Source organism: Ailuropoda melanoleuca, chromosome 5, assembly GCF_002007445.2.
Source record: "Ailuropoda melanoleuca isolate Jingjing chromosome 5, ASM200744v2, whole genome shotgun sequence".
Classification (NCBI taxonomy): domain Eukaryota; kingdom Metazoa; phylum Chordata; class Mammalia; order Carnivora; family Ursidae; genus Ailuropoda; species Ailuropoda melanoleuca.
In genome coordinates, this window is record NC_048222.1 from 57,946,663 (window position 1) to 57,962,917 (window position 16,255).

The following is a 16,255-nucleotide window of genomic DNA, read 5'->3' on the forward strand; positions in this document are numbered from 1 at the left end:
TGGGCATCTTTGTAAATCAAAGCTCTGATTCCTGTTTACTTGCCTGTGTGCCTTTCAAGCAAAAGAAACCACCACTCGAGGATGCAGGCGCCCACTTACCCAGAGCACAGTTACTGGACAGATCCTTCCTGTGCAGCAAGCAGCCAGTGAACTGAAGTCCACTGGACTTCTAAGTTGCCCTCACTCTAGGGACTAATAGGTTTACGTCAGAGCCATCTTTCAAGGCCATCAAACCAGGGGAGACGTGACCAGTTGGTGCTATTAGTGGGCACCAAAAAAATGAAAGAGAGAGAGAGACAGAAAGAGAGAGAGAGAGAAAGAGAGAAAGAAAAGAGAAAGAAAGAAAAAACAGGGCAGAGTGCCCACAAATCTAAATCAAACTCGAGTTAACCAGCTGTTTGGTGATGGAGAAGTCACAATATTCCTGGCATACTATCCTGCATCACAGACATATTCCTCAAAAAGGTCATCTATGTAGTATCTCTAATAGAAGCGAAGATAGGTAGCAATATTCTGTAGGATCCAATAAGACATAGTAACTTGTCGTTAATCTAACTAAATGTGCCAGTAGAAGAAAATGGTTTGCTAAACAACACATTTTGGAAATCTTAGGGTTATTTGTTTAACTGTCTTTCTGAGAGCACATTCTAGGGACCTAAATCAGAGCATAGACTGTAACTACAAAAAAACAAAACCCAGCTATGGCTGGGCTATAGTTTGTTTACCTTAAGATGTTTTAAGTTCATGATAATATAGGCCCAAATCTCAGGGCTTACTTGACAATTTCTATTTATCTAAGCCAGGTAAATGTTTGTGTAATATTTGCCAGCCTGACAGAATACTCCTGTCACTCACTACATTGGACAGGACTACATACAACTTAATTTCCTGAGTTAGATAGCTAAGAGAAGAATAGGATTTTTTTTTTTTTTTTACAACTTGAATAAACCAGCATCGAAACCTACTATTTATTAAACCAAAAGGATAGTAAAATCCTCTTCTGGAGCCGTCTGAGATTTTTCTCAATTCTACAAGGACAAAATCTGGAAAAATTTCTCCAAACAAGAATGTTTTCTATGCTGACGGACAGAGACCAAACCAGTGTAGAAAAAACCTTTCCCTAGGACTTTAGCCTTGAAATAAACAAAAGAATCCACTTTATTGCTCCAAACATCAAGCAGAGTGAAGTACAATCTTTAAAAAGCAACTAGACTTCTTACTGCAGACTTAAAATTCTCAGTAGCCAGAAGTTCTTGGGAAAATTACCCTAGACATTTCTTTTCCCAAGTAACTGGAAACACTACCGTTATTTTTGACAGAAAGCAGCCGCCCATAGTGGTGGACATAAGGTCCAATTACTGTTTACAAAGTCTATGTATCTATATAATAACGATCTAGTGTCCCTTCTGTGTGAAAGTCACCCAGCTGAGACTGGCGAGGGGTTGGGATGCTGGAACTTGGGTTGCTGACTGGTCATCTCAGAACAGGGAGTACTACCCTGAGTTCCCCTAAAGCTGTAATTAATATTGCTACTTCATTCCCCTCTAGCTCCATGACATTTAGCTCTTTACCAGGTTCAGGATTTAAACGATCTCCTGACAGCGGTGGTCCCGAGAGTCGATTTAGCAGAAATTTTTAAAACCCAGTTCTCATCCACAAGTCTTTTATGACCTTTTATTTCAATCCAAGACTTATACACGATAGAGGAAGCTTTAAGCTCTCCCAAATTACCCAAGGCGGCTGCGGTATCAGTTTCTCCAGACCAGGAGCAAACATCATCGCTGTCAAGACGGGAAATAAAAGTTTCCCTACCTTCCTCCTCACCATCCCCCTGCCAGCGGCTGCCGACGCGAGCGGCAGCTCCCTCCCGGCTGCAGGACGCCTCTCGCCGCCGGAGAAGGGGCTCATGCAAAATTGACTCTTCCTTATTTGTTTCCATCCATAATTGATGGGTAGATGAGAACGTAACACATCTCAGCGCTGGTCTCTTGCCGCCTGGCGGAGACCCTCTCCAAAACGCTTCCGTAAATCATTTCCAGCCGTAGAACAAAGCACGGAAAGTTGCGGGGGAGAGTGGCCAGCAGGAGAAACCCGGGCGCCGGGTGGGCGGTGGGCAGCTCCCGGCCCCAGAGCCCGCCCGCGGCGCTCTAGGCCAGCAGGGGGAGAAGGAGGGTGGGAAGTGGCTGCCCTCCCGGCTGGACCCGGGGGGTGGGGGTGGCCGAGTACCCCGAGCCCCCACCCCCGCCCCCAGGCGCTGCCGGGGGCTTTCCGAGCCGGGGGCGCACTGACAGGTAGCCGGCGTCCGCGGTGAGCAGCTGGGGTCTCGGCGCCGGCTCTGCGCCCGTTCTTCCAGCACGGGCAAATGCCCGCGGGTCCAATCCTAGCCTTGCTGGCGCTGCGCGACCCCGACGGTCCCAGCGTCGGCTCCCGGGCGGGCGGGCGGGCGGAAGGGGGCGGCCGAGTCTGCGGCCGGCTCTTTCGGCCTTGGCTCGGCTCTCGCGCTGGCTGGAGACGCCGTGCCCGAGAAGCCAAGCAGCCCGGGTTCCCGCTGATAATGTGCGGACAGAGCGCGGAGCCGGCTCTGCCTGGCAAGAAACTTTTACTTGCCCCCTCCTTCCGCTTTTTTTTCGGGGGCGGGGTGCACAGTGGAGGGGGGCCTCCAAGTCCACATGCCCCTCCCCCTAAGCCTCCAGCAACGCCAGTTTTGACGGGTCCGCCAAATCCCTCCGGCCCGCTGCGCGTCCCTTGCACGGCAGGCGGACAGGGCTGCTTGGAAGAGAAATCAACTCTCCAGTGACAACACACCCGCACGCACATACGCACGCACATACACACACACACACGCACAGGCACACGCACACACACGGGCTGCGATTCAGGCTCTGAGCATCTGGGTCCGATCCCCACCAGGCGCCCAGAGCATTAGCAGATTATAAGACGGTCTTACCTCATGGGGTGGGGGTGGTGGTCGGCTGGTAAAAAAAAAAAAAAAAAAATTGAGAAAAAAGAAGAAAAAAAAGAAAAAAAGCAGCTCGTCAAACGCAGGGAAGAAATAAAGAAAAAATCCGTCTTTCTCTTTAGGTCTTGGCTTCCTCGATATAATCGTGAAACTCGCCTCCACCAGTCCTTGCAGCAGCGACAGCAGCAGCAGCGGGACGGAGCGGGAGCAAAACAAATCGAGGCAAGGCAAATGGTGTAATTCGATCCATCTCCAAGTCAATCCATCAGGCGAGCCGAGCTGGTTCCCTCCCCGCACCAGGCCGCTCGCGACGCGGGGCCCACCCCCGGGCACGGACGGCAGGAGGCGCGGGCGGCCCGGCGCGCTCACCCTCGGCCGAGAGCCGCGGAAAGCGCCGCCTGGAGGCCCCCAGCCCGGCGCCGCGGCCCCGCTGACCCCTCGGTGGCCCCCGCGTCCCTCCTCCCAGGCGCTCTGCTGCGCACCCTCCCTCTCCCCACCTCTGAAGGGCTGCTCCTTCCAGCAACTCCCAGAGCCTCAGTCGTCCAGCTCTCGGTGGCTGCGGCAGCCTGCGAAGCAGCCTTTTCTCTTTCCTCCTTCTTTCCCTCTTTTTTCTCCTTCCCTCACTTTTTGCAGAGCTTTACTCCATCCATCCAGAGGACAAACCATCGCAGCCCGGACGAGCAGCAGGGGCACTTGCTCTGTAAAGTTCGGCCTTGGTTTCCTAATCTAAGATTTATTTTTTTAAGCACATCCTTACAAAACCGCCCCCATTTTACCTTTCTCGTCCCCCAACCCCCTCCAATTTCTCTTTATAACCACTAAGCAAAACAGCTGGGAAGAAGCAATCAAACATTGCTTTATCTTTATAAAATACAGAAATTGCCTACTAAAAACCCCATTTCTACTTTGAATGAAAGCTATTCAGTACAGTATAATTTTGCAGGCTAATGAGCCGGTTTTACAGGCAAGTGTTTCGTGTAATATGTTGTGGGAGAAATGAAAATGTCCTTGAAGTGACATCATTTAAAATTGACTGTCACAAATGAAAGGGGGGAAAAGGCCATATATTCCAAAACAAGAGGTTTTTAATCCAAACTTCATTTCCAAGAACGGGGGCTGTGTTTTATTAATTTCCAGTCGAATTATGAATCACTGAGGGCTCTACATGGCTGCAATGAACAACGATATCCCTATTTTAAAAAAAAGAAGAAGAAGAGAGCTTTTTTGCCAAACTTTTAATTTTCATTTGAGTATGGTTAATTACTGTGAAAGAGAGAAAAAGGGGGCAGAGAAAGGATTTTCCTTTCCTCAATGGTTCCTGCTTTCTGCCTTGCACAAAGTTACATGTTTACATTTAGGAAAAATACCCTGTTCTGAGTTGTTTCTGAAACTTCCACTGACAGCCTTGAAAAGGAACTCAAAAAAGACACCCCAAGGAACTGCAGCAGGGCTCATCCGGAGAACTGTTTCCTCACTAGTTAACACTTTGTTACCAAAAGGAAGGAGGAAGGAGGAGGGAGAGTCTTTTAAAATATAAACTCTCTTCCTGCTGTTCTTCCTATTGGAAGAAAGGGGTAGGGGGCGGAAAGAACAGCTTTGGCAACTCAGCTCTGTGATTTTTCTGTTGTTGTTAAGGCTTTTGTTGGCTGGCTGGCTGGTGTTTTCTGGTTGTGCTGGGCTCTGACATCATTGCAAGTTACTTGGCAGTCAGGGCCCTTCCCCAGCCAACTTCTGACCCAGAAAGCTGTGCCTGTTTTACTGGCATCCAGTCATCCCGTATTTTCTCCATCAAGGGAGCAGGCCCGCTGCAGGCAGAGCACTCTGTGCACTGAATGAAGATGCAAGGGGGTGACCAGTAGCTCCATGAGAGTCAAATTGCCATCCACCTGGAGGCAGAAAGCTTAGGAGTTGTTCTGTGTCTGCGGTAGTAGCAAAGGAAAAAAAAAAAAAGTTCAATTCTTCAGATTCCTGAATTCTTTGCTGAAATTCCGCGATGGCCAACTTTATGGAGCACCACCCCTGGGAGTGCAGTTTATCCCGGTGCAGTTTATCCCGGACTGAGTCCTTAAATCCAGGAATTAAACAAACAAACAAACAAACAAAAATAATACAAAAAACTTTGAGGTTGCAGAAGGATGTGCTAATAGGTTATTTCGAGCCAAAGATTAGACATTTTCAGTCTAAATATCAGTCTAGACCTCTGAGCCAATCTCGATGTTTGGTTCACTGGGGAAGAGAAGGAGGGAAGTGGACAATCCACTGACGTGGAAAGAAAGACACCCTTTATCTTTTGGTTAGGATCAAGACATTACTTTTAAGGATTCATCATCTCCTTGGTTCCCAGAATCTTGATAGTCAGGAAAATGACATTCTTTTAATTTGATTTTAGTGGAAAGAACTCTAAGGAAAGTGCTCACTCTATGCGGTTTGTTAGCATTTGGTCCTTTCAGTTGATTTTATAGGCTTTCAACCTTTCAGCCCTGTTGACTTCTCTAGTGCGACATTCCGACATTCCTTCATCCCAAGTCCCACGTCCCACCCTGTGTCGGAGTTAGGCTCTAGCATGGTGTGGCGCCTGGCAGCTCCCTACTACGTCACACTGCTTCACGTCTCCTGTCTTCACTTGTGGTGTCTCTGCTTTTAGGGCTGCTCTTTCCCCATAATGTCAGGTACTTTAATTTCTGCTTTTCTTCACTTTTACCAAAAATTTTGTCTAGGTGTCAGAGTTTCCCTCCTCCCACTAGCCCAGGGATGGGTTTAAGCACCTCTTTTCTATGCTCTCCCAGCAAGTTCATCTCGGTAATTTACCACATTAAAGGGAAAATATCTCTTTAGGATGTCTTCCCTAGTGGGCGCTTCTGAAGTGCAGGGATCTTGCCTTTTGACCTGGATAGCCCCCGTGCCTAGCCCAGTGCCTGGCATTTACTGGGCACTCAATAAATACTCCCAAAACAGGTCAGGTAAGGGAGCCTAGAGCTTTCTCATACCCTTTTATGTGCTAAACCAGAGAGTATAGTCATCTCTAGATTGTGTTCTCTTCCAGAGTAGGGATTTATTCACCAGTATCCCGTATATCCGGAGAAGCTAGCCGCTATAGGGATGTCGGCTGAATGCATGAATAAGGAAGGAAGAAAGAAAGAAGAAAGTAAGGAAGATACCTGGCTCTTTCCACACTTAGAAAGAATACCTAACGGACTCACTGCTGTAGACGGTTAGTGGTGATGCTTTAGTGTTATCTGCATACATCTCCCGTTAGTGACTAGTAGTAATTAAATTCACAATCCTCTGTTTGTTTGTTTCCTCTAGGAGTAAAGTTCAAATTTAATTTCCATGTTTCATTCCCAATCTGTTTTCAGAATAAAAGCTCTCTGAAAATTATAGGGAATCTGTGTGTGATAGTCAATGAAAGTATATCAATCATCAAAGAGTACAAGTCATTAGCTACTACAGCACAAAGCATTAGTGCTTAATACGCGCCAAACTCTGTTCTCAGCATTCCACGAATATTAACTCATAACAGTTCTATGACGTAAGTACTATTATTATCTTCATTTTACAGAAGAGGAACGGAAGCTTACAGAGTTCAAGTGACTTGCCTAAGGCCACACAGGCAGTAATTAAGTAGGATCTGAACCCTCCCTCTTGCTTAGCTCTGACAGTGGTTAATACTGAGGTCACATTAATAGCAGTAGTTAATAGTGAAGGCTTTAACACATTAGACAACCTGGACTCATGCCCAGGCTCCTCCTCTCTTGGGATAATTTATTTGATTACACTGTGCTTCAGTCTTCTCATCTGTGAAACAGGGGTGATAACAATATTTCAAATGGGTCTTATGAAGACTGGAAGTGATAATGCATGTAAAGTGTTTAGCATCTTACCTGGAACACAGCAAGCACCGAATAAATATTAGCCAATGTTATTATACATGCCCTGAAGGCAGTGCAATCTTGGAAGCCCGCAGAATTGAAAAGGAAACTTAATCCAACCTCACATTAAATGTGAGCATTAGTGCAAAAGCACATGGTATACAATAGGTGTGCAATACCTTTTTGTTCCATTCTATCTCCTTCCTTCCCTCACCTATGTCTATATATTTTTTAATTCAGATACACACACTACTCACTATCCAGTGGATATGAAATAACATTTTTGTATGAATTTTAATGAATAATACAGTTTAGGATCTAGAATTTCATGTTCCAAAATAAAGAGAGAGGTATTGAAATTTCAAAGGTAACTACAGCTCCTGTGATTAATTGGGAATGCACATATAGTATTCCTTGCATTCGCACATTATAGAAAGTGCTTTTGTGGCGAGGGATTGCTTTCAAAACTAATCTAAGCTCTCTATGACATGATAAATCATTAATAATATAGACCCAAATCTCAGCATCTGCATGGGCACAGCTGGCCTCCTTGTGTCAACAGTCTGCATATGAAAGTGACTCTGCCAAGATATTTCACTTTAATGAAAAATATTTATCACGGTAAATCTTAAACCTCAAGATTTTACTGACATAATTCATTTCTATTATTATGTACTATGATAAGATACCACCACAGCTATGCTTATGTTCGGAATGATAAAAATGTGGCTTTTTAGTCATTTCGATTACTATTCCTTAGCATGAACAATTTTGCTGTACACTCTAAGTAAAGGGAATGCACCATGCATTTATGGAAATAATAAATCAGTTCCTTATCTAATTTTGCTAATGACCCCACAGGTGCTGCTGTGTGGAAGGACACTGAGTGCTCAGGCCAAATAAAATCAGACTTTTTTTGGTGCCGTCAGAAAGATGAACGGTACAGCCTTTAATAATACTAGCTCTTTTGAAAAAAGACAAGAGATCAGGAATGCTATCACCATTTTATCAAAGATCTTTTGAAAAGGCAGAAGGAAAATAAACTTTTTAGAGGGAGGGTCAAATAAAAGGACAATAACTTAGACTTGCTTACTTGTTCTTATATGTACTTTGGGAAGGAGAGCTTAGGATGCAGGGACGCTAGCTTACATCCCCACAGATATAGGGAAGCTGAGACTCGGTGTCAATTCCTCAGAGCTTTCTCTCCACAAATTTACAGTAACCAACCCCCTGGCTTTGAGGAATTGGGGCTGAATAATATCTATTTTTTTTTAAGATTTTATTTATTTACTTGACAGACAGCCAGCTAGAGAGGGAACACAAGCAGAGGGAGTGGGAGAGGAAGAAGCAGGCTCGCAGAGGAGGAGCCTGATGTGGGGCTCGATCCCATAACGCCGGGATCAGCCCTGAGCCGAAGGCAGACGCTTAAGGACTGCGCTACCCAGGCGCCCCTGAATAATATCTATTAAATGTCAGAATCTCTTCACAAAAATGAAAGATAATACAAATACTCAAAAGTGGTAAAGAATTAGAACATTTTATGTTTTTTTAAATATATACTTTTTAATTTTTTTAACAAAGATATCAAATTTTTTTTGTAAAAGATTTTTTTATTTATTTGAGAGAGAGCATGAGCAGGGGGAGGGGCAGAGGGAGAGGGGCAAAGTTCTCCCTGCTGAGCAGAGCAGGGGAGCCCTATGCAGGGCTCCCAGGACCCCGAGATTATACCTGAGAGAAGAGCAGACGCTTAACCAATTGAGCCACCCAGGTGCCCCAATTTGTTTTTTTGAAATAGACCTCACTGCCTAATCATCTTCTTCCCCTTCTCCTTCGCTTCCCCCTCCTTCTGCTTATTTTTTTTTTTTTTTGCCTCAGCCAATGTTAAAATTCAAATCAACAAAGGGAGAAGAAACTAACTGGGTATTTATTACATCCTACATACCGATGAGCCACAATAGTGTCCACTTAATTTTTACCATAATTCTTAAAGACAGGAATCATGTAGGAATGAAGAAACCCAGGGTTGTTTGAGCTAACCAGCCTTGTAGATGATGGAGCTAGAGTCTACCACAGGTCTGTTTGGCTCTCAAGCCTAATTTGCCTTCTAGGACACCATGCTGTAAGAAATGAAAAAAGCACAGGTTTGAAAACCAGTGTGTCTTGGATAACACAGGAAATAAAAATATTTAAAACCCACAACTATACTCCCAAAGCTAGGTTAAAAATGTGAGCTTCAATTTCTAACTCTTTGTTAGTTGCTGCTTGTCCCATACAAACTAGTATCAGGAATACTGTGATAGGGTTAATAGCATACTTTAAACTTCTCTAATTATATGCATACTATTACCCATATAACTACTCTGGATCACTTATAAATAATAATTTAAAAAACCTATTTAACAGCATGCAAATTTATATTAAAATAATTCCCACTGGGTAAGCTACAAATGTTTCAATTAATGGTGAGGGCCATAATGATGGTACCTTTTGCCAAAAAAAAAAGAAAAAAAAGTCCTAATCTCTAAAAGCTACATTTGTTAGAGCTGTATATTAGAGCTACAGACTCAATTCATTCCTAGAAACCCCTAGTGCCACCTATTGGTTAAAAAAAAAAAGAATAGGATTCTGGGTAATTTCCACCTTTCCAAACAAGGCAGGCGAGGATACATTTTTTTTCTTTCCTTTTACCTTCTCAGGAGGATGTTTTCCGTTATGGACATTTGATTAATACTGAATATGTTGGAGTCATTTAAAAAATGACACTGGTAATGTGCAAGGGAGTGAAAGGAAATACGTGTATGGGGGAAAGGAAAAGGTTAACATTCTGGAATAAAAATCAATAGCAAACACTGTTCGCGTTCTGCTGTAATTATAGGAGTTGTCTAAAATCCCAAATGCCTTATTAGACTGTGATGAAGTGGCAAGGGCCAGGAGCACATGGGGAGATACATTTGGCTAACAAGTGTTTAAATCTGGGTCCGGGATATGGTGTCACCGAGTCAGCAATGACACGAACGAGGTAATAGGAGGTAATGTTCTCTCCGTCAGCCCCCAGCTATTGGAGTTTCACTTGTGTTCTAGAAGGAGGCTCAAGAGAAACCTGCTGTTTGTCTAACCTTCCACTGGTTCTGCAAAGTGGTCTCCCCAGATCTCTCTTGGCCTTCGAAACCAGAACCCGTCATCAGTAGATAGTCAGCAAGTAAAAACAGTTACGGATCATAAATTTTTACAACAGAATTTTCTTGCTGGGATGGTCCTAGCAACCAAGTGAGATTTAAACATTACCCGTCTTACTTTACTGTAGTCGAGGATGAGCTCCATAATGGCTGCCTTCTAAAAGTTTGAATTGTGATATGCACTGAAAAAAAATCACCTCGAGCTTACATTCTTAAGGATACCTTTAAAAGGCTCCTCTTTTTTTTTGGTGCCATCAGAAAGATGAAGAGTTTGCCATTGTCTGAATTTGTATTTCAATTATAAAGCTAAGAGAAGAAACTGGCTAGACGCCTTTCTGGAAAATCCAGAAAAAGTCCAGAAGGACCGTTTAGAGGCTTTTGACCATCCATTAAATTAGACTCTTTCCATGTTACAGTTGTACTCAATGGTTGACTTTTCAAATCTTGCATCTCGACCCATGCACATACAATGTATGTGTGTGTGTGTGTGTGTGTGTGTGTGTGTGTGTATGTATTTTTCTTCTAAGAATTCCTGTTTAAAGTATTTGTGAGTTCTTTCGCTATATTAAAATCTTTGGAATTGTGCTCATAAACCACCCCAATGTGTTCTGAATTTCTGGGTCATAATTACAGACTAAATAGATTCATTCCTCATCACAAATTTTAATTAAGAATTCTAGTTATGCAATTATTTGCTAATGAATAATACCTACTCAGTACCAAAGCGTACTATTAAATATGTTTACTCGAAAGTATGTTTTCTAAAGATACTTCCCATGGGTTAGTTCCTCATTTTTAGGTCATCAACCTTATAGTTAAATAAGAGGAAAATGTTTATCTCCTATTTTATTGAGATATGTGAGAATTCAGAAGACAAGGATAGGAACTGGGAATAAATTAATATTAAAGTCTAATCAGTCATGATTTCAGCTCTTCGAAAATACCAAGATAGTTATTTCTGTGATTTATCTTTGCTTAAATCATTTGGTGAGGCTACCCAATTGCCTATTCACTGGCTAGACTTTTGACTAGAAAAGGAGTAGTGAAGGCAATTATTTGCCCCATGTTTATATACTGTGCTTTTGAAAAAACTATCCAAGGCTACTGATTCCTTCAATATGCTCTTGGTTTCCATGTAATACAGGAAGAGTCAATTTGCTTGTTTTTGGTTTATTTGCCAGCTTTTAAGTTGATGAACAAAAAACATAAATCAATAAAGTATTCATCCTTTTTGATATCAGGTAAGTGTGCAGCCTATAGAAGGGATGTTATTTCTGGAAATTTCAAACAAAGTTAATCCTTTGAAGTTAAACCACTGGGAAGACACAAGGGCTAAGGTAGACTAACTGTAGAAATGTTTCCCCTAAGAGACAATGAGTTCCAAGGGAACGGAGGACCTTCCACATCAAAGCAGGACATTACAAAATCCAATCAAGGCAACAAGAAGAGATCCCCCAGATAAGAATGTAATTAATGTGGAAGAGGGCAGGATCATTCACTCGTTCATCCTTGCATACGTTCATTTCACCATTTGTTATTAATAGCAGCAATCTGCTTTGTGTAAAGCACTGTGCAGAGATAAATGAGATATACCTTGAATTTAGACAGCAACTTAGAGTTTGAAAAGCAGCTTTATCAGTCAGAGTCCTGGCAGAGAACAGACGGCACATTCAACTTGTGTAATTTGAGGAGCCTTTAATAAAGGGATTATTTGTAAAGGCGTGGGTAGAGTGCAGGGAAACCACAGGGAGAGTTAACCTGGGTCCTGACTACCCCAGGACCCAAGGAGCCAGCAGAGGGAGCAATTGGCAGAACCTAGAGACATAGAGACAATGTGGGGAAGACCCCCTTGCTTAGAAGTCAATTTCTAGAGTCACGGAGTAGAGAAAAAGGACAGAAGTTAGATCTGGTGGAATAAATGAAAACCCATTATTTAATTTTATTTTGATTCTTACTGAATAGTAGTTGGTAGAAATCCTAATTTTTCACATGAGAAAACTGAAACTAGATTTGCTTATCATAACTTAGTTATATAGCAGAGTCAGACCTTGAACTTGAGTCTTCTGAATCTAAGTCTGGTGCTTATCAACCTATCTCCCTATTCCCTACTCTTTGGACTTCCTTAGTACACTTATCATACTGAGCTATTAACATGTTTTATCCCTTAGTGGACTACCTTCTTGACAGGGAGAACTAGGTCATTGTATTTAGTATATAGAATTGCAGCTGTATAGGAATCCTGGAGACCTCTGATGGATAGAGTTGAGAGAGCATGCAACCTAACTGGAGAGACAGATGTATGAGGCTAACATCATACACAGCAGAATGCTGCAAATGCTAAGTCCAGAGGCAGAGGGAAAGTGCTGTAAATGGACAGAAAAAGGAGGAATAGGTAACTGTGTGGGTTGTAAAGGCTTTACGATGTGGGGTCATACGAGCTGAGCCAAGCACGCTGAAAGACATGTGTCAAAGGTAGAAGACTACAAGCAAGTTACTGTGGGCCGAGGGGACAGCAGAGGCAGGAGAGGGTGGGAGGACATGGTGTTGCTGGGCATGCTTGACATTCCTGGAGGCAAGTAATCCAAGATGTTGCTAGAAGGACAAGAAACAGATCATAGCATGGAATTTGCTGGAATTAGAATGTTTTTCTCAGGGTGTTTAGAAGCCATAGATTTTTGAAGAAAAGATGATCATAATCTAGGCTGTGCTTTTGAGAGTGGTGCTCAAGCCAAAGGGAGGAAGAGCTTGGAGAAGTGGGAGGTTTCAGAGTAAAGATGCTAGTGTAGGGGTCAGGGCAGAAAATGGCTTCAGTGGTATTGGAATCAGCACATACCAGAGACACATCAGCAGGCTGATGTTTGACTGTTCGTGTGGGATGTGGGAGATTTTCCCAAGTTTTCTTGGTGTGGCCAAATTTAAGAAAAGTTGAATTATTATAAGAGATGGAAATGCAGGGAGTGGAGCAGGTTTGCAGGGGGGATAATTGAGTTTGGCTTTGGGTAAGTGGAGCTTAAAGTGCTGGCCTGGTATCCCTGAAGGGCAGCAGCAGATTAGAAAGTGTTATAATAATTATAGTTAGTGGACAGGGGAAACTTTCTATTTTCTGGAGAAACAGCAACATCTAAATGAGCCAAATACATAGAATAAGGTGAGAGGGAATTTAGTTTTTATCAAATGACCTAGATTAACGCCTTTATGCCCTCCTAAGTCTCACATACTCAGAGATGATCTGGTGAGAAACTTTAATCCTTCCCATTGCTGGACCTTTTCCTCCAACATGGAAAACATACGCTGGAGCATTACAGAATTATTGCCGTTTCTCAGCCATGTCCATACAAACATAGGAATAACGGACCTGGCAATTCATCATATTTTATCTAATACCTTTTGGGCCAACTGTTCAGTGATATCTGTCCCACCTGACACTTTTAGAGAAAATGCTGATTCCTACTTTTAAAACTTTTGTGAAACTACTCAAAATCATTATTTTAGAATGCTAAGGGAACTTTGATATTTCTAAAAGTGGTGTAGATGAGAAAAGTGTCCAAAAATTAATTGATTTAAGCCATTATCACTCCATGTAAAATTAGGTATCCCTAGTACTGATTATCAATATTTGCTACTGAAGTCTAAATGAACTCAGAGAAATACAAATCTGTGGTTTCTTCTTTCGATTATCTTAAACAATGAGAACATCACCATTTTACTTGATTTGAAGTGTTAACATGAAATATAATAGAAAGTGGATCATTTCAGAGTAAGAAATCACATCTTGACAGCCTGATGATAAAATGCTGTAACAGTGAAGATTAGATCACTTCCAGTTCTCTTTATAAAAAATTTGGGAAAAAATAGAATATGACTTTAAATTCTTCAAGCTTATTTTTGCTATTTATTTAGAAAAAGAAAGTTAGTGTAGGGGCCACAAACATCATGGTATTTAACGGTTAGAATAAGCTTCAAAGTAATTTCTATCAAGACACCTTATAATGTAATGGTTATAGGATTTGATAAGTTTCTTCATTTATGTTATGTAGGTTAAAAACATACAGTGTTCTCCTCCAGTACATAAGGGAGACAGACAGGAGGGAAGAGGGGGGAGGGCAGAAAAAATGTAGAGCTACAAAATGAAAGAAAAGGAATGCAAATGGGAATCTAATTAAATTTAACAGCACATTTCCAAGAAAAAGATAAAGCCTTTTGCAACATCTGCAGGTTCAATTTCTGAACTGTAGGTACTTATATTGGCAGGAACTTACTTTTTTCCCCTTTTTGTTGTATTATTTGCTGTTAACGGGAGGAGAAATAAAATAGATACAAGTATTTGTTAATATCATGCAACCCATTTCAAATTACACAGAATGTTATAGAATGTAAGCTTAATTACATAAGCAACCTTTGTATTAAAAACATCACTTTATTACCCTCTATAAACATTTTATGAATCCGTTTAGTTTATGGTTAAATTAAGAGGAAATGAAAGGCAGGGATAAACTACAAAGGATTCTTTCCTCATCTTTTAAACTGACTTCATTAGAACCATAATTTAGTGCTAGGTATATGTGAGCAATCCAAGCATAGAGATGGGACAAATCTACACGTATATTATTCAGTCAAATGTTGAAAAAGTAGTGTTTGGCTTTTGATGAATATTTAATATGCCAGAGAGCTCTCAAGATTCCACTTTAGCGGTGAGATCGGGAGCAGTTTTCAGCAGAGACTGAATTGCTGATCTGGCCCTCTGAGCTCCCTCTCCACTTTTCTTCCTCTGATATTCCTTAAGTTGCAGAGAGCTAGAAAAATACAATACCCAGTTGCCCAAACAGTCTCCTATGTGTACTGTGTAAATGAAGAAGATTAGGAAAAGGACCCTGAGACTGAGGCAATCCCCACTCTGGAGAAGTAGCCTGGTCTTGCTTTGAGGCCACAGGAGTATGACTACCCAGCAAAGGTTTTTGTCTCCCTGGTAATGGCCTTAAGCCTCGAGGGCTGGATAGAAAGCCAACATTTTTCACACTGCAGCATAGAATTTGGACCCAATTTGAGTAAGTTGGACCCTTCCTTGCTTCTTAATCAGCACAAGTCAATGTGGGACAAGAACGCAGGGCTTTCCCAGAGGATGGGTCTTAGTTATTCCTGTAATTCAGAGGGACTGGGAAAAGCACTGCTTGGGCTGGCCTGGTGTGATCAACTGGTGATTCTCTAGTTCAAGGGGGAAATGGTGAGCTTCTGGGCAAAAAATTAGGAAAAAATGAATTTTAGAACCTCTATCAAAAATTTATTAAGTCATATACTTCGTTATTCAATTATTTTATTAGAGTAAGTGCACAGGTTTTGGTTTTTTGCTTAGCTTTGGTATCCTAACAATTCCAGGTTTCAGTTTCCTCTTCTGTAATGTTGAGATATTTAATATGAGGTTACCGTTAGGAGTAAAGTAATCAACGTTTGTGAAAACATTTTATAGTTTATAGAGTAAAACTGTAAAACCTTATAATAGGATTAGATATTACCAAAGTTCAGTGGCTGACCTGGTGGCCAGATAAGAATCCCTCGGGAAGCTTTGTTAGACCATATGTGTCATACCTGCTTCCTTCCCTTCCTTCCCCATTATGATCTGTCCCTCTAAGTGTCCGCTTCTCTCGCATTGAGTATCATTACTTTAGTGATCCACTGTTATATTGTGTCTTGTAAGTTCTTCAGAGTAATAAAAAGTCTAAAAGTAGCTGCCTTTAAGCAGCGAGTGCTAGAAAGCCGTATTTGTATTCCCAGAACAGTATCTGGCTAAATATATATTTATTGACTGGGCAGTTAAAATGATAACACAGAGATTACTACCAGAAAGGTGAATGTAGTTCTACTACTATAGTACATCTTTTAACAACTTTAAATACACCTTAACTACAGCTCTGGGGAAAAACAAAAAACCACCTAGAATAGTATAATTCTTCAACATGATCAAAATGCAAGCCACTCCACATATTGCATGGTGCACTGGGTGTTATATGCAAATAATGAATCATGGAACATTGCATCAAAAACTGGGGATGTACTGTATGGTGACTAATATAACAAAATAAAAATTATAAAAAAAATGCAAGACACTCATCAAAATCCAACAAGTTCCTAGTGGTAAAATACAAGAATTCCTCTTAAAAAAAAAAAAAAGCCACAGATATCAGTCATCAAGTTCTTCTATAATATACCATGATTTTGATATGCTAGCCAAAGCAATAAGTCAAGACAGTAAAACA

General features: G+C 41.7%; 1 protein-coding gene across 11 annotated transcripts in view; it reads right to left on the reverse strand.

Annotated features, from left to right (window-relative positions):
• Positions 1–16,255, reverse strand: part of SEMA6D (semaphorin 6D) — a 605,120-nt gene that overhangs the window by 53,445 nt on the left and 535,420 nt on the right. For 7 of the 11 annotated variants that reach the window (XM_019797873.2, XM_002917554.4, XM_019797874.2 and 4 more), the window contains exon 1: positions 1,813–2,657. The exons of 2 other annotated variants lie outside the window; for them this stretch is intronic. The gene's annotated coding sequence lies outside the window, so the exon portion shown is untranslated. Of the gene's footprint in view, positions 1–1,812; positions 2,658–16,255 lie in introns of those variants that run through there. 2 more of the 11 variants (XM_034661024.1, XM_019797875.2) reach the window with 2 other exon arrangements.